The sequence below is a fragment of the Centrocercus urophasianus genome, unplaced genomic scaffold (assembly GCF_019232065.1).
Source record: "Centrocercus urophasianus isolate 14NV4802_14NV808 unplaced genomic scaffold, USGS_Curo_1.0 seq_16, whole genome shotgun sequence".
Classification (NCBI taxonomy): Eukaryota; Metazoa; Chordata; class Aves; order Galliformes; family Phasianidae; genus Centrocercus; species Centrocercus urophasianus.
This window is the reverse complement of record NW_024884711.1, coordinates 25,465,717-25,483,574: the sequence shown is the minus strand read 5'-3', so window position 1 is coordinate 25,483,574 and position 17,858 is coordinate 25,465,717. Positions and strand designations below refer to the sequence as shown.

Here is a 17,858-nt window from a genome sequence, read left to right as displayed (position 1 = left end):
AAAAGAAAAGAAAAGAAAAGAAAAGAAAAGAAAAGAAAAGAAAAGAAAAGAAAAGAAAAGAAAAGAAAAAAAGAATGAAGTGCACCGATAACACAAAAATAACTTAAAAATTATGTTAAATGGAATGAATTTCAAAACTGGTACAAAGATATGTATAACAAGAGTGTTTTTGTTTTTTTTTTTAAATGATAACCATATAATTGTCTTCTAAGCATAAATAACAATGGAAGCAATCAGTTGAATTTGCCGGTCAAAGCCAGCAGAAACAAAAGCAAATACAGCGTTTATTATGATCATTACACGCCCCAACAGCCTTTGGAACTCCTGAAAGGCTACTGAAGGGAGGTTCACGGATATTTGCACAAGTGGTCATATTTGCTAACAGTCCTCTTAAACGCTTTGATCTCTATTTATAAAATTTGTCTTTGAAACAGTTCAATAACACGGTGCAAAGTACCGCACCGGCAATCTCAATTCCAGCTACCTGTCCTCACAAACAGATTCCTGTATGGAAGCTGAGCACTAACTCTATTTGCCTTGCTCCTGATTGGGTAGCGTACCGATGATGTTTTTCCAAAATGTTTCTCTGCCTATGAAAAAAGGTAAGGCTTCTCCAGAGATTCAGAACCGGGACAGAAGACATATATGTAGCACAAGGTCAGGGAATTTTTACTGGAGCTGCCCTACCTGAACCAGTGGCAATTACTCCTACAATACATGCAGGGTTTTGGTGATGCAGAATCTCTCTCGAGCTCTGATCTGCACTTTCACTTTCTCAGGAAACTTGTGGAAAATCTTTCTGAAGAAACATTGGTTTCAGAAATCAAATATAACAAGTTCAACTAGTGCCAGTTGAAATACCACCGCAACCCACCATTCCCGGCTTGAGACCCTCACGGCTCTTCTCGTACGAAGCGAAAAGACGCTTTATTTCTTCCAGTTCCACATTAAGGACCGTGGGGATGTATGCGAGACAGCTCGGTGAGCCCTGCTGACAACGTACACCCCACCCTAAGTGCCATTTCCTGGGAAATGCAGCACAGGGGCCACAACGCTCCCGAGAGGCGCCTCGCAGCTCGGCATGCCCTGCACTGCTTGGGGAGCACTGCTGCTTCCAGAAGGCTGCAGGCATGCAGCGTGCCGGCTGCCTCTCCCACGTGGCCTCACGCTGGCACAGCTCCCCAGCACGTACCCTGCTGCCCTCAGTGCACGTGTTTGCAGGGGAGCGGGAGATTTTGTTTCTGAGTAATTTGGAAACTTAAACCTTAAGAAAGTGATTTCCAAAGTCTTGTAGATCAATTCCAGCAACTGCCTGATGGCTTTGTAGTCAGAGAGGAAGTGATCTGTGAAGTGCTGTTCTGATATGCTCTGCCATTATGGCAATTATAAAAGTGATCAAGTAATACTTATGGTTCGTAATATGCAAAACTGCATTTCAAAACCTGAACGTGAAAGGGCTCAACGTTTACTAAATGTCAGTTTGCACACAAGTAATGCCACATATGGCTTCTTCATTGCTCAGGGCCTTCTGCAAAGCATAAGTTGTGCAGATGATGCAGTGCTTCTGACACAGAGTTTCACACTCCCTTTTGCTTACCATAGAAACCAAGAAAATATTTGTGGACATTCCATTAACATTTGCAGATAAGTAGAAACGAAAATTATTCTGAACACAGGATATGGTGGCTGAACAACTAGATCATCACTTCCTCCTTAGTATGGTTCTGACTGAGAATGAAAAAATGCTTTGCTTAGGTAAGCCACATCACCAGTAAGACGCGCCCTCCATGCATGGCAGCGAGCACTTTGGTGCTGCTTCTTGACACAGCCCCCTTTTTAGGACCAAAATCTCACATTTCTGCTCTGTTACACTTTGCTTAAATTCTGCCAGCCCTGAAAATTTGCCACTTGTAATGTGGCAGCTGGTGACCACTCTGCAGGAAGAGGCATTTGTGCTCATACACTGACAGAGATCCTAATGCAGTGCAAGGCTCCCGCCTACCTCTGAGGTTGCAGGTCTCAGAGAGCATGCTGCATTTTAGCCCTCTCAGCTAATGAACTTCCTTCTGTTGCCTCTTCCCTTCCCCTCACCCACCCAGCTTCTTTATCCCCTCTCTTGCTCCAGCCAGGTTTCTTTCAGCTCTCCTGAACCCCAGCTCCTCTCCCAGTTCTGCCACATACCAGTGGTTCCCTGATGTCACCAAACATACTTAATCCAGTGCTGCACATGTGCAAACAGCCAAGTGGAGATAGTCTGCTTCCTGAGCTCCTCAGAATGTCATACTTGGTTTCCTCTTCTTCCAGCTGCCCCAAATGCTCCAGAGCCAAATTAGCTCCTTTTCCCCTTTAACCAGTCTTTAGATTTTCTGCTTGTTCTGCCAGTCCCCAGGATATCACGACTTTTATATTTTCTACAGATTAGTCTATATACAAGAAAACAGAATAATTTGCACACTGACACCTAAAGGAGAAACTTTACTCCATTTCCACTGTACAGTTTGTGACTCTACTATCCAGACGGGATGATAACAGCTAAAGAACAATATCAGTAGCGAGTGCTGCTTCTTATAATTTAAATATCAATAGATTTAGGCAGCATGCCAGAATGAAAATAAATGAAATATATATCTAAGAGGCATGAGAAAGGTAAGAACATCTGCAAAATTGTACCAGTGCTGTGTTGGACTTGGAATGAATGAAGATGGCAATGTGCTCAGCAAGAAATAAAAAGCTGTATTTACAGTCTGAAGAAGGATACTTTTTCTCTGAAATAAAGCTGTCTGCCTTATTATACCTGACAGACATTGCTATCTGGGACCACCTAGCCCCAGGAGGTTCACTCCTGCACTTCATGATTCCTATTTCTGATGTAAAATCAAATTATGGTACATATCTGTTCAGTAGCATTGCAAACACAAGACCTAGGCATCGTGTCTGTCTCGGTTAATTTCCATTTACTTTACAGAGCAGATTTTCACTTCTGGATATCTGCTTAATTTAAAGGGATCTGTGCAATGCACAGCCCTTTCCAAATATAGTTGCTGTCTGAATAGCATACAGTTCAAAAAAGACAAAGACAAACAGAGGTTTAGGGATGGGGTTGAGTAACAGAGACACAAAAGACTACATTTCGGTTTGCCACAGACTTTAAGTACAGACCAATGCCCAGTTGCACAGCTACAGGAACAAAGCAGGGATCAGACTGTAACACAGTGGCTATGTCTGTGCTGGGAAATTAAATGGGACAGGAAACGTTCCTTTGGCACGGAGACCAACAGGCACAGAGTGGCCTATGTCCATGTTACTAAATTCTCAAGCCTCCAAAAAAAGGTGACCGCATGCAAACTGCTTATTGGGAATGGTCTTTGGTCCATGCTTAACTGTGCCTAGGAACTGTCTGGGGGAAGGCTAGTTGGCATAACTCAAAACCGTGCCAGGAACCATTCTAATAATTTAACAGTATAGACAATTGAGCTCCAGTACCCACGAATGCTTCCTGGCACTCTTTAATCCACCAGCCAGTGAGTCAGACTGTGGCCCCGCGTCTTCCTTTCACTTCAGAGAGAAGGCATTTTGCTATGCTTCTCTCATCCCCACAGAACCAGGGGCTCCAAGAGGGTGGCGGGTGTGGAACCAGGGCCCACTCCTCATCCCACCCCATTCTGCTCCCAAGGGGTAACGATGAGCCTTGCAGGAACGCTGATTTCCCCTCCCTTCTCCTTTACTGAGCAGAAGGAAACCGGGCTGGAGGCAGTCAGAACTGTGATTAAATGATGTGATTTGAAATGTTGCAAAAGTTTGTGCATAGAAACCAATGAAATAAATTGAACAACATGAAAAGAGAGAACTGTTTCTTCTGCTTTTGTATCCTATATCAGTAACTTTTAGCTCAGAGATATAAAGGGTTATTCAGATATTTTCTGCTTTATCCAGTATTTAAGATGCCTCTGGTATAGAGTCCTCATAAAGAGAAACTGGAATAAAGAGCACCCGAAGAAGGATCCATCTCACATAGCATTATATACCTACATCTGAGCCACTCAGATTTGTTTTGCAGTCAGAGGAAAGAAACTGGCATTCCGAGAGTGCAACTCATTTTACAGTAAGAGTGTAGTACAGGTCAAATGAACGTATGCTGCAACTACTTACTGTCTGAGGACAACCTAGCTGGCCCACAAGCAGAGGTCTTCATTTTAGACATCTCAAGCTGGATGTGATTAATTCCACTCTAATTATTTCTGAAGGAATTTTGAAGAGGCCTGTAAAACCTCTTAAAATATAAGCTGTCATAGATAACGTGTCACAGAAAAGATTAATAGAATGCTCAGATTCATACAAAGTAATCTTTAATCCAAATAAAATTCTTCTTCCTAATCTTTTGCTTTTGTCATTACAGTTTCTTCTGTATTGGTTTTGGTGCTGATTTTGTTAAAGATATTTGCTATTAGACACTGGCTCCTTTTGTTATTTAAACCATTTGAGCCTCACAAAAGATTATTTCTAAATTGGAAATTCCTGAACATGGCTCTTCAGTTCAGTTATTCTGTACAGTTTCCATTGTTGGGGTTTTCACATGATGTTTGGGGCATCTTTCTGACTCTTTTTCATCTATTTTTGTCCTTCTGTTGTTGTTGAGTAAAATGAGGGAATGTAACTATAGGATACATGGTACAGCACACAGAATCTAGCTCTGTAGTGTTGCTTCATGGTGGCCAACATCACCAAAAACCTCTCTCCTGATTCAAACTTCTCACAGGGGTTTAAAAAGGAATCTTTAAAATTTCACAATGGAGCTATTACTGCACGGCTTCTCATTCAGGGCTAGTGCTCTAAAATGACTTGTGCAATTTTCTTCAGACTCTGTGGCAAATTTCTCCCTAGCTGTGAGTAAGCTTGACGCACTCACCACAGACTAATGGAGAAGACTGAATTACAGATGCCTACAAGTGCTTGCACATTGCCTGAAGCTCTCTGCTTCAATCTCTGCTGCAAAGAGATTCTCTCTAATGCAGCTCCCTCTTGCTTGCTAGAAATGCCATGCTCAATCTCCACAGAGCCTGAAAAGAAGAAATGCGATTTCTTAAGTGAATATGTTTAAAAATCCCATGCTGGCCTGACAGTGTATCACTACTCAATAACAAAAAACACCGCGTTTCAGCAGATATGGCCTGGAATAGTGACTGAGAACCAGCATGGGGCATGGCTGCAGTGGAAATTCATAGTAGGTGACACTAGGCAAGAAGCCCTGATGGGGCCCTGCATGCTGCTCTGTGCTTCCTGCACAGCTCAGGCCAGCTCTGCTCTGTGCTGTGCAGGTACGTGCAGCCAGGCTGTGGGCCGGCTCTGGTCCTCTGCAGGCCAACACAAATCAGCTGCACAGCTCCTACTGTGGGGCTGCTCCCCACTTCTGCATCACCTTTCACAGCAACCTCCAGCATGGGGAGAGAACCTTTCCAAAAGCCACTTGTCCATAAGGTGCAATAATGCCAAGCATGGGTTTTTCAGCCTTAGAATCATCGTGAATTCAACGTATCTTTCATCCCTGGTTTGGAAGCGGAGCACGCCTGCTTTGCCAGCTGGGGACTGCATTACTGTATTTTCCTAACACTGTCCTTAAAATATTCACTGAGTATTCTGGGTTTACAGAGAAAGCCTGGACTCTCTCTCTGAAGACCTATGATCATTGTTAACTGTAAACAGAGACAGGTAATAATCATTACACTATAAAATATTCCCAGGGACAGCATCAGTCTGAGTAATTATGTTGATTTTATTCCTTTTTTTGAGTAGTGGTTCTTTCACTGCTATGTAGCTGCTTGCAGTTCATCACAGATGTAGGTATCGCTGGTGAGAATGTTTCTTAGAGAAAGACAGTTATATTTTGTCTTTTTATAAAAACATTAAATAGTTTTCCTTTTACAGTAAAAGTGAACCAAACTACCCTGGTGGATTTTAGAAAGCACTTCACTTGTTGACCAGAAGTTTAATACATATAGACAACATCCTTCTGAGTGCTATGAGTCTCATGAAATGCACATGGTAGCACCAATTTTATCCTTTTACTTAAATTTGTCTCAGCTTCAGAGGCATGCATAATTAGCTGCTTCCTGAAAAGTGTAAAGATAGTCCTTCCTATTTCATTAGTTAAACCATCAAGAAAAAATACCTATTTATAGTAGAGACAAGTCCTGATCACACATAGCACCCACTATCAAGCTGTTATTTCAGATCGTGAGCTCTCCTTTTTGATGTTAAAACATTTGTGATTTGAAGAAAGGAAGATTTTGCATCAACTGTAAGGTAGAAAGTGAAGAAACCATTCATTCCTTTGGTGGTTTATACACACAAAACTGATCAAAATTTTGTTTTTTTATTTCTAGGAAGAACCACATAACCGAGTGCGGCGGTGGTGCTGGAGAATATTTCTAGGTACATCCGTTGTCAGCCTGAGTGATGTTATGTGTATGCATGTATGTGTGTGTGTGTTTGCACTTCATACATGCAAATACAAATACTTGTTGAAGACACTTTACCTACATTCAGTGGCTTTTACCTCAAGAGTTTCTGTGCTGCGGTGTGCAAAAGCTACTAGAAAGGAAAAGTGGCTCTGTATGTGAGGTAATACTTTCACGCACTAGGTAGAACTCAGAACTTATCTCAAAACTAATACAAGGAAATATATTTCCATTAAGCTGAAAATTTCACAGAATTCTGTACTGATACTATACTGAGAACCTTAGAGACGAATTGAAATTTCACTTGAAAAGCATTTTATCTTTATATGAAGACAAAGAAGCAAAAATAACATTAACAGCATCACAGTACCTGATTCAGGGTCCATGGCGGAGAGGCTTACCAATGCTACCTCTCTGTTAAAATCAAAACCACGATGCCCTAATCTCTGAGCTGCAGAGAAGCTTTCTGTGGAATATGGGACAGCCCCGATTTTTACAGAAGTGGTCAGCTTTGCATGCAATGAGGTTTGTCCTGATACTGCAATGTATTTATAGAGAGATCTGGCTGTAGCAATCTGTCTCATTTCCACTCACATCAGTCACCTGCTGCTTTTAGATACCTGACGAAATGGTCATAATTTCTAGTATCATACTTCCAGCCTTGTTCTAGTTGCTTTGCTCCACCACAAAACTGATGTTCCTAGTATGCTTTGAGATATTTCACTGAGATGGCTGGCATCCAGCTCTTCCCTGGTCTCCCACCTCACTTATTCTGGGAGAATGAGAATATGCAGTTCTAATTTGCACTAAGGACCAAAGCATGGTCCCTATTATAAGGGGATGCTGAGCTTCTCTGGAAGCTGCCCATGTGACTGCCTAATCTCTTCCTGAGTTCATCATGGCTAAACTAGAACACTTAAGCCTTGCCACTTATGTGTTGGCTTTATAATGAAGACCAGCTTTCCCCTGCTACTAGAAAATTGGAGTCTGGTTAACAGAAAAATGCCTCTCTACTTCCTGGGTTCTGTGTTCAGCTTTGATTCTCAACAGAAAAAATAAAGCAAAACAAACCATGGATGCCACTGCAGGCTTCTCTCCCATGGAGCTTGGGTACATTTCTATTTCAAACCGTCTTTAACAAAAGGAGATGATGCACACAAAAAATGAGTCTCAAAAAATAGATTAAATGCTGCGAGTTATCTAGGTGAGAGACTTTACTGTGGTCTCTGCATCTGCTTCCAGAATGAGGCATTAAAAAGCTTTTAATGAAATAACATCAAAAATGGCTTGAACAAATGAGTCACTTTGAAAAAGAAGGAAAGAATCCATACCGTTTACAGGCATATATAACCACTGAGTGCTAGTTTAACAAAGAATTCTAGTAGGAACTGGGATTGTTATATATTGCTATTAAGAAAAGTTTTCTAGTTTGGGACTCTTTAAGAGGGAAGATTTGCCGCAAGAACCTTCCACAAGATGCAGTTTTCATTCATTTGAGAGTGAAACTTATAAACCAATGCTGTGCTTTGATCTAATGGCAAGACTTGATAAGGAAAGTAAGGATACAAATAGTGACAGTCACTGCATATTTAAGAAAGCTGTACTTTGCCTGCATACTGGCAGTGTGTGCAGAGGGCATGTGTGCATCTGCAGGTTAGTTGCTAAGTACTTACCTAGTCTACATCAAGAATGTGTAACAGGGGCAAAATAAACTTAATCTCAATTAATCTTTCTTCAAATGTCTTTTCTACTTAAAGTCTGATTTGGACAAGAGTAGTCTCCAGCACACCTAAAATTAAGAAATTTTTCTGGGTAATTTATAAAACTGATTTCATATTACTTTTTCTATAACGAAACTATATTTTAGATATCACTATTAAAAATTCTTTTTGTCACTTCAAGCTCTGTTCATTGCTATGTCCTATCAACTCCTATGAGACATATCCATTTACCATGACACTAATTGTTGTAATTTTTCCCCATTAGTATTCCATGGTATGGTGGGATCTTCTAGCACATTATGAAGAGTTCTGCAGCCACACAGCCCTTCTTCTCTGAAGAAGATTGGTGCTGCAGTGCCCCTGCTAAAAATGTAAACTTGTGCTGCTGCTGATAAAGGCTCTAGCAAGGCTTAAGTAAAAGCCTGGAGGCAAAGTACCAATGATAGGATAAAATGGCTGGTGGAGCAACATCTGTCAATGATACTCAAATGAAGCAATAGCTTACAGTTAAACCTCCTATATTACAGCAATCCCCCCAAAGAACCCAGGATTGCAAACAAAAGAGCTTTTCTGCAACAAAAGCTCCTCTTGGGATGCCTCTGTTCTCACTGCTTTGCAAGGGTGCAAACTTCAATCATATTATCACCATGACAGCTGACAATGAAGATGGACCTGTCTACAGCTGCAGTATTAAGAATTTGGGCAACTCTGAACACTGCAAATCTGTCCTACATCTGAAATTGAACATGGTAGATTTTTACTTAAGTCTCAATAAATGCATGGTTTTAAATTAAAGTAAGCAGAAGTGTAAATGATACATTAGAAATGGAACTAAACAAGATTCTTCAAAATAATGTTTGAGGAAACAAAAATTCTCATGAAATATGTTTCTACAAACAAATGAGAAATGAGGTTTGGAAGCATAAAGGTTTTCAAAAAAGATTAACTTTCCATACACAGGTGTAACATATGGATAGGTACACATATTTATGTACACATACATGACCACAGCCAAGACAAGGACCTGCTGTAGGCCTATAATTTCATGGCAAAGCAGAAAGATTTTCACAGAAAGGGTAAGAGGAGGCTCCAGAGTATTTTAATCTCAATATTTAATAGCTTTGTAGACTGCAGATCCACAAAAACACTGGGCACAACCCACTGATTTTCCAAATCTATAAGCTTTCTTTACTGGCTAAATTCCTCTTCTTCTAATCTGTGTGTCTGTGAATCTTTACAGTAGCTGATCACATAATTGAAAAAGCCTATGTTGCAGGAACAAATAGCTCTACTGCATGTGAAGTATATTTAGGCAGACAGCACCCTAGATACCTGGATGCTCTCCACAGAAGTCCACATGGAGTCCCACCTAGGGAAGGCTGTGACTCAGAGTGGTGATAGAAGCAATACATGTCTGCATCTACATTAACATCTTTTACAGATGTTTTTATGTTAATCTCAAAGTGGAAACTCAGCCTGAAGGGGACTTACCAAGCACCTCCTACATCCAAGAAAATAATTTGACCACTAGGCCAGGGTTTTTTTGGGTGACAATTCTTTCCTCGCCTTTGCTCAAGCCAAGTCACCATTCTGCCAGGAGTATATGAGTCATGGGGCAAGACTGCCTGAAAGTAGCCGAGAGCTTAAGGACAATCAGCTGGAGGGGGCGAGGAGCCGAGTTTCTGGATAACTACTCTCTGTAATGTGTATGCATTTTACATTAGACCATCACTGGATAAAAATAAAAGCAGGCATTAATTACATTAACCAGGCTGAAGTCTACCCTGGATCTAGACAGATTATATTCTCCCTCTCACTCTAACAGATGGGATTCATAAAACCTCTAGAGGATGGCACTCCACTTTATCCTGTGAAGGAAGAAGCAACATCTCCTCCCTTGTTACTTGATACATCACTCACTAACCAAAAGTTATGATTCACAGTACAAAGAGAAGCTCAGTTTTTTCAAAGAACACAAAAGAAAATTTCTTCCATTTGTAAATTCTAGAGGACTTTCTAAACTAAAATTAAGATTTTGAAAATTTAGCAGTAAAACAGAATATTGCAATTGCTCCAGTATTACAACTTGTAAGGCTTTATTTCCCATTCTTAACATTAAAGCTTGTATTATCATTCTCCTTAGGGAAATAATTATGCATAGATAGGTTGGGTAAAAAATATCTGACTCAGTCTAGGTCACTAAAGACTCTACTCCATAGTGGTTATGGTCTTATAGAAACATAAAATGTCGTATTTGTGAAAATGATGTTGCAGAGAAGCTTTTTTTCAGATCATTCGCCTCTCTCAAAATTGATACAAAGCATCTTGTTTAAGCTAGAGAGATAATAGCAAGACAATAAAAAAAAAATGTTCAAGGTAATGAGTGCTTTCATTTTACAAGTTCTCGTGTCTGAGGGCACTGCATCAGGCTAAAGGACAACGAGATAAGAACAATATTGCTAGTTGCTAACAAATGGCAGATAAAAGAGCTCTTCTGGATCCTGATGAAGTGACAGCATTCTACACATTCCAGTGAGTTGAGAAAGTTTTCCTGAGAACAGCAGCTATGTTACATGTGAAGTACCACTAAACACGCGTATCTCTATGTTTTCAAATTCCAGGGTGAGTAATGGCTCTTTCCCTCATCTCTTTAATTTGAACAGAAGCTCCTTCTCTCCTTCTGGACATGTGGGAATAACTTGCTGTGCTTCAGTTTCCATTAAGACGTATAAACGTATGTGCTGAAAGTAAAGAGAAGTTCTGTAGGACGCCATGGCCATGAGCCAATGTTTACAATCCCCCGGGTGGGAAACGCCGGGTGAAAGGCTCTCCATGGCAGGCTGTAGGAGTCTTTGCTGTTGCCGCCAGTGACCTTCTGCCTCTGTTTTCAGAGTAGCTCCCTTGTTAACCCCTTGTACACTGTCTGCACAGAGGCCTTAGAGAGGAAACAGTTTCACTGAAGGTCTGAACTTACTTCCAGGTATCCAACTGACAAGACTCTGATTTCAGTGCTGGTTAAGGAAGCATGGACTAACACACACATGCTGCATCTGCTATCTGTGCTGCTGCACTGACTGGTATTTTTAATAATCTAGAACTGGGTTTAGCTGTGCTTTGCATGTTACAAAGTGAACATTTCCAGCTTCGGGCAATGGATATCCTTTATAGGCACAGGGATTGTGAAACATGAGCATATTGAGAGAAACAAACATCCAATTTACACAGAAATGTTCTGGCTCTCCATATCCAATCAGATATTTGCCGGGATTCCTCAGGGAGGAATGACACTTGAAGACCAGCTGATATGCATGGGAGCACTCAGAATGGAAAGTAGACCTGCTACTTTAAAAGGTTTTGCTTAAGAATGGAAAATACAAAATTCAGGAGCGTTCCTCCTGTGTCACAGCCCTTTTTTCTGCCCTGTGAATTACTCATGGATCTGGAAGAATACTTAGAAAAAAATAAAAATAGCCATGCGAAAAAGGCATTCAAATCTGGTTATCTCAATATGTAATCCATCCTTGAATAAGAAGAATAAATCAAATGGAAAATATACTCAGAGAGCTAGTGTAAATGTTTTAATGGTCTGAGATAGGGAGCCAAGAGCCCTTGTGATAACATCAACCTTGCCACCAGTTGACTACATTGCCTTGGAAAAATCAATTTTGTTGTCCTTACGTGTTTCTCCATCATCACAATGATTCCTGCCCATGCCTTTTCCACACAAAGATCTGTACAGAGAAAGTCATCCCATGCAAAAATCTCTGCAAGGAATTAAGAGCGCCTGCCACTTCCAGAACACTTACACAGAATTAACAGCCGATTGTCAGCGACATCGATATCCTCCCCTCTTCAATGAACTTTCAGAGGAATTCCTGTAAATAACATCCTTTTGTGGCCAGGAAATCCTTCAGCGCATGACTCTGCAGACACTGAGAAGAGGGGAGCAGAGCTAGAAGCTAGAGCTTCTGCAGAGAGAACAAGCCCACGTGCATATGGCACTGGGATCACCAGTCCCTAACGATGCCACATGGTCCAAGGGTCTAAACTTAAAGATATGGAAGGTTTACAACAAGCTGAGAGAAACTCACCTATTTCTATAAGGTAAAAATGCCTTGCAAAAGAAAGCCAATATTATCAGTCTGTGTGTTAAACAAGCCAACTAGAAGCTCAGAAAAAGCTGTAGTCTGACGTGAAACACACACGTTATTTTGCCTGATTTCAGTGGGAGCTCTGGGTGTTAGAGGAAGACATCAGAAGTGGAATCATTTCTATCTTTGTTTTTAATTGTTATTATTTTTGATAGTAATCTTAGAGACAAAAATCAGAAATAGCCTATGTGTTCTACAGAGGATACAGTTACATATAATAAATACTATCTGTTTTTCTTGGAAAATGGCAGTCTGCAGGGAAAAAGTCTTTTTTTATAATCAAAGCCAAAGAATTATTTTAGATTTCTTTGTTTTGTTAATATCATGAGGTAATATTACTGCTGTTTAAAATCATTAGGGTAAGACACTAGAAGTTTACAAGAATAGGCAGTAGGATGATTGTTAGAAGGATACTGCTGATTTGAGATTCAACTTAGTTTTGTAATATGAAGGTTTTGTAAAACATAGGCCTAAATGATGTCTTCTTAAAATTTCATTTACAAAGCAACTTTAAATATTGGTTAAACTTTGTTTTGTTTTGGGCTACTGCAGGAAAATCTGCAAGTGAAACTTAAATGAAATAGGAACAAGGATAAAAAAATCTTCTAGCATAATCCAGTAAAAGGAAAGCAAGGAAACGGTGCAACTAATGGTAAAACAATGGATTTTACATCTTTTCAGTTGCAGCAAAAATAAGAGAGGACTTTAGTGCTTCTTCTGATTAACTGAAGTGTTAGTCTGGCAATATGCCTTGAAAGTAATTATGTGGAGACTAATAGTACTTCTTAAAACAATTATAGACCTGAACAATAATGTCAGGTACTGTAGATGACCTCTCTTAACTATCTTGCCATTCCTGTCTCTAGGTCCTGGGATGACAGTTCACAAGGAAATACTATACACAGGAATGTCATGTACATGATGTAGGTCACATGTGAGGCACCAATGTAAATCTCATACAAGTACAGAACAGACTACTTACCACTCCTAGAATAAGTAAAATATAAATCAGCTCCTTTTTCAAAGGCTTGCCTAGTTTTTGACTGGACAAGGAATCAAAGCACTTATGGGAAATGAAGCCTATTCTAATTAATCTGACTTCCAGTGAAGTGTTACATACTTTATGCTGAAAAATAGCTCATTAGGTTGCAAAAATGTAATATGCTTGGACCTTGTACAAAGCATCTGACAATGTCCCATATGACATTCTTGTCTTTAAATTGGTGAGAGAGGTATTTCATGGATGGACCCCTCAGTGAGTAAGAAAGTGGCTGGATGGCTGCACTCAAAGAGTTATGGTCAAATGAAGGCTGGTAACAATTGGTGCTCCTCAGGGGTTGGTACTGGAACCAGTACTGCTGAACATCTTTCTCAGTGACATGGACAGTGGAACTGAGTGGACTCTCAGCAAGTTTCTGAGCAACACCAAGCTCTGTGATGCAGTGGGCACGCTGGGGCGAAAGGATGGACAGCTCTGAGAGGTGGGCTTGTGTGAATCTCAAAACGTTCAATGAGACCAAGTGCAAGGTTGTCCACTTGAGGCAGGATGAATCCAAGCTCAAATACAAGCCGGGTGGAGAATGGAAAGGAAATTTTCAACAGAATGAGAGAGTTGGAGTTTTTCAGCAGGAGAAGAGGATGCTCCAGGGTGACCTTTAAGCAGCCTACAAGTACCTAATGGGGGCACAAGGTAAGCTCGATAAGGACTTATCACAAAGGCATGTAGTGATAGGACAAGGGGCAATGGCTTTAAACTGAAGTAGACTTAGATTAGTTATAAGGAAAAAAATCTTCACTATGCGGGTGGTGAGGCATTGGAACAGGTTGCCTGTAGAAGCTGTGGATGGCCCATATCTGAATGCATTCAGGGCTGGGTTGGATGGGCCTTTGGGCAGCCTGATCTAGTGCGAGATGTCCTTGCCCATGACAGGAAGGTTAGAACCAGATGATCTTGAATGTCTCTTCCAACCCAAAGAATTCTATGACTACATGAAAATTACGACTTTTAAAGACAATTTCTGAAGCAATTTCAATATTGTTATGGTTATGTTACCGAGCATAGACCTGCTTTTGCTTACTGATTTCAATAGTACTCAGGAAGTTTCATGCCTGCCAGTGAACAGTATCAAGCTATATTAATCTCTGCCTTTCAACTGATTCTATTCATGATGTAGTGTTTTGATATCACATTGGCAGTTTGTGACCAATTGATGTCCCTAATTTTGCATTAATTATATTGATAGATTCCATTAGGGACTGGAAACACATAGTTTCTTTCAAGTGAAAAAGAATCAATTTTCATAGGCACATTGGCTTCTACAGAAGGAATCAGAATCTCTTTGAGACTCTCCTAACTTTCCACATTCCTTCTGGTAGCTGACAGCATTGCCTTTACTGAAGCAGCTTACAACTTTACCAAGATTTCAATGATTACAAAAATATTTCTGTGTTGTATCTCTCTGTCTTATACTCAGCTTTATTGCAATATTTCAGCTTTATTGTACTATTTCAGCTGAAGCAGCTCAGAAATTTCCATGAGTGTGGCTAGGTAAACACAATTGGTTTGTCCATCTCAAATTCTAGTCACCTTCTTTCTGAGAAGCTCTGGTGCCACCATGTTTTGAAACAAAGGCTGTGGAACTTGACCTCTACACCATCCTTGTAAGATTTGGATGCAAATTTGGCCATGTTATAAATTTGAAAAAGAGCACATGCTCAGTAAGGTTTTATACCAGTGGATAATTATTGTATTTTCAGAAAGTTTAGTTTTAAGAAAGCACACCTGAGTTCAGCTGCAGGGAGCTGAGGGTCCATCACGGTATCTCAAGCTCCTGACTGCACAGAAAGCTTGTTACTCTGAAAATGGTCTATCCCATGTTTGAAGGAGAACCTATCACACTCAGCAGCAGAGATGAAAATAACTGGACAGACTGGGGGAATAGTGTATGTAAGCCCAACACACCTTTGCTGGGTTAAAGAACAATCTAGGATGGGAATGTGCGTGAGAGATGACACTCACTGAAAAAGAAGACTATTAGTGATCTAGGGAAGAAGGCAATAAGGCATATGAGACTAGGATCCACAAAAAGCTCTATGAGGAGACAGGGGCTGATGAAGAAGGCCTGAAGCTGAGACCCAGGATGATAGTGAAGATGATAATGGGCATGATTGGTACCAGTGGAAGGGCAAACTCCACAGAGGATTTGGGGTGGGAACTAGATTTAGTTGATAAAAGTGACTGAGCTGGAGGAGAGGCAGGAAAACAGATTTGAAGGGAAAATATACCAGTAGTAGTGTGCTGGAAGATGAATGGGAGCTAATACCTGGGAAATCCACTGGCAATGTGTCCTGCCTCCTTCTAGTATAATCAGCTACTTGTGACAGTCAGCCGCTACACCAGATACTCTGCAAGCTCAAATTGAAGAAATCTATGTTACTGATCCATAGTTTCAGCACTGTTGATAAGCACTGCGCGTATGAAAAGAACACCAAGTGAAGAAGTTACTTTTTTTCACATGCTTTTCTTTTTTTCACAGGAGAAAACTGCACATGTAAAAAGAAATAATGGAATAGATGACTTCCATATTTTGCAGCTAAAACCAATCACAAAAATCTCTGCCCTAAAACCAAAAAAACAAACAAAGAAAAAACAAAGTACTTAACGCCAGAACGAGCATGTGAGTTGGAACTGAAAGCAAGGCAACAAGGGTTGCTGGTGACTAAGGGACAGTCCAAGTACATCCAAAAATGCAGTAAATATCTATGACAGTTAAAGCTCACAACAAGAATTTGTTTCCCACCAACTGAAGTATGGACCTGCTGTAGCTGCAAACCCCATCACTGCCTAAAGCAGTTGCTTCTCTTCTCCGTACATCCTGACGACTTCCACATCAACTCCCATCCTCTTTGGAGAAGCTGCCTAATAATACCTGCAAGGCTATCTGAACTGTAGAAGAAAATAACAGCAACCTGCTCTTGTTTATTTTCTACTGTGTTCTAGTAATAACAAAATCACAACACTGTGTACAGTAAATCAGGAGTATAAAACTTCCTTAAAAAGATGCCAATACCTAAACTGTTTATATTGACAAAGGTAATAGAAAAACAGTATCAAACTTGCATGTTTATGTAACCTCCTGTTTTTATCCAAGTGTTAATGTTATACTGTGGGCTTTTGCCTAAAGCAGATAACGGTAAGGACTGATTTCATTGATGAGTTTAAAAAGGCAGCATTCACTGCTACTGAGGGTCTCCTCCTCGCAGCTGTTGCAGCGATGGCTTGTACTTAATGAAATTTTCTCCCTCTTTCCTCTGAAAACTTAACACCTATAATTTAACATTTAAAACACAGCCTCTATTTATGTATCTTGAAGTTCAACAAAAATTCACATGCTCTGACAGCATTTTATTTCTCGTAACAAAATCATTAAATTCATGCAGCAACAACTGAACTGCTCCATACACAGTATATAGTTAAAACTGCACAACTGAAGCCAAAATATGCACAGCTAAAAGGAATGTTACAGGGGGGCCTCTCTTAGTGAACAAAGCAGGCTCAGTTTGGCTCTTTTTCCCTAGCGCTACCACATCCGCACATCGTTAGTTGGAAAATTCCAGATATATGCTGTAATTTTTTGTGCTTTTTTTTCCCAGTACACTTGAGGCTTTAGTGTCCAGATGCCATTTTCCCCCCCTTATCTGTCCCTGGTAGTTTGGGTCTTTGCCAGTTGTGGTCAACAATTAATACAGCAAAAGAAAAATACAGTACACTCCCTGGCAACTGGCAGAGGCTCACAGGAAATACCAAATAAAAACTTTATTATGTATTGTTTAACTATTTTGTTTGCCTGTGGGCCACCCTGTTGTTGGTGTAATTTAGAAAAGCATGCTCCATCTGGATAATCTGTGCGCAGGCTCATTGTTCCCAGAATCTGTCACGCACAATCACTGCTTCAGCCTGTGGCCCTCTGCAGAAAGAAGCAAAGGCATGGCAGCCCTCCAGCCTGCATTCCTTTTCATTAGACAACTTGTGACCAAATGTTAGAATAGAAGAGTAACCTTTTAATATTCATGTAATTAATTTACTTTCCCCTTTAATTATAAACCTTCACGTGAAAAGAAGAAAATAAAAAGACTTTCCTTCATGATTCTATTCCATTCCCCATCCTTTCTGCTTGTTTTTTGGGACACGGAAGGTGCCAGGAGTAACACATAGGTACCAGCACCCCTGAATATTGGGAAATCCTCGTGGTCATAACATGTGTGTGACTTTTTACTTTACATATTAATTGCTCTGGTACATGGAGCATAATATAAGTTATAAAAGAAATGGAGAAATGAAATTCTTCCTATCTGTATGCCGTTAAAGCATCTGCTTCTTGCTCTTACTCACTCACACAATCAATTGAATACAAAGCAATTTTGCATCTGAAAACACAATAGACATCTAATTGAATCTCCCTTTCACACCAAGGCCACTTTATGACTAAAAATACTGTGTCATAACAGATTTTTGCTGTGTGGGCAATTCT

The 17,858-nt window shown here is 40.3% G+C and overlaps 1 protein-coding gene and 1 long non-coding RNA gene across 2 annotated transcripts in view; one reads left to right on the top strand and one right to left on the bottom strand.

Annotated features, from left to right (window-relative positions):
* Nucleotides 1-17,858, bottom strand: part of CDK6 (cyclin dependent kinase 6) — a 120,958-nt gene that overhangs the window by 32,282 nt on the left and 70,818 nt on the right. The gene's annotated exons all lie outside the window — the stretch shown is intronic.
* On the top strand, nucleotides 10,658-17,559 carry LOC122159679. The gene is made up of 4 exons (XR_006168584.1): nucleotides 10,658-10,798; nucleotides 11,431-12,280; nucleotides 13,194-14,017; nucleotides 15,864-17,559. It is a non-coding gene; the product is annotated as an uncharacterized LOC122159679 (long non-coding RNA).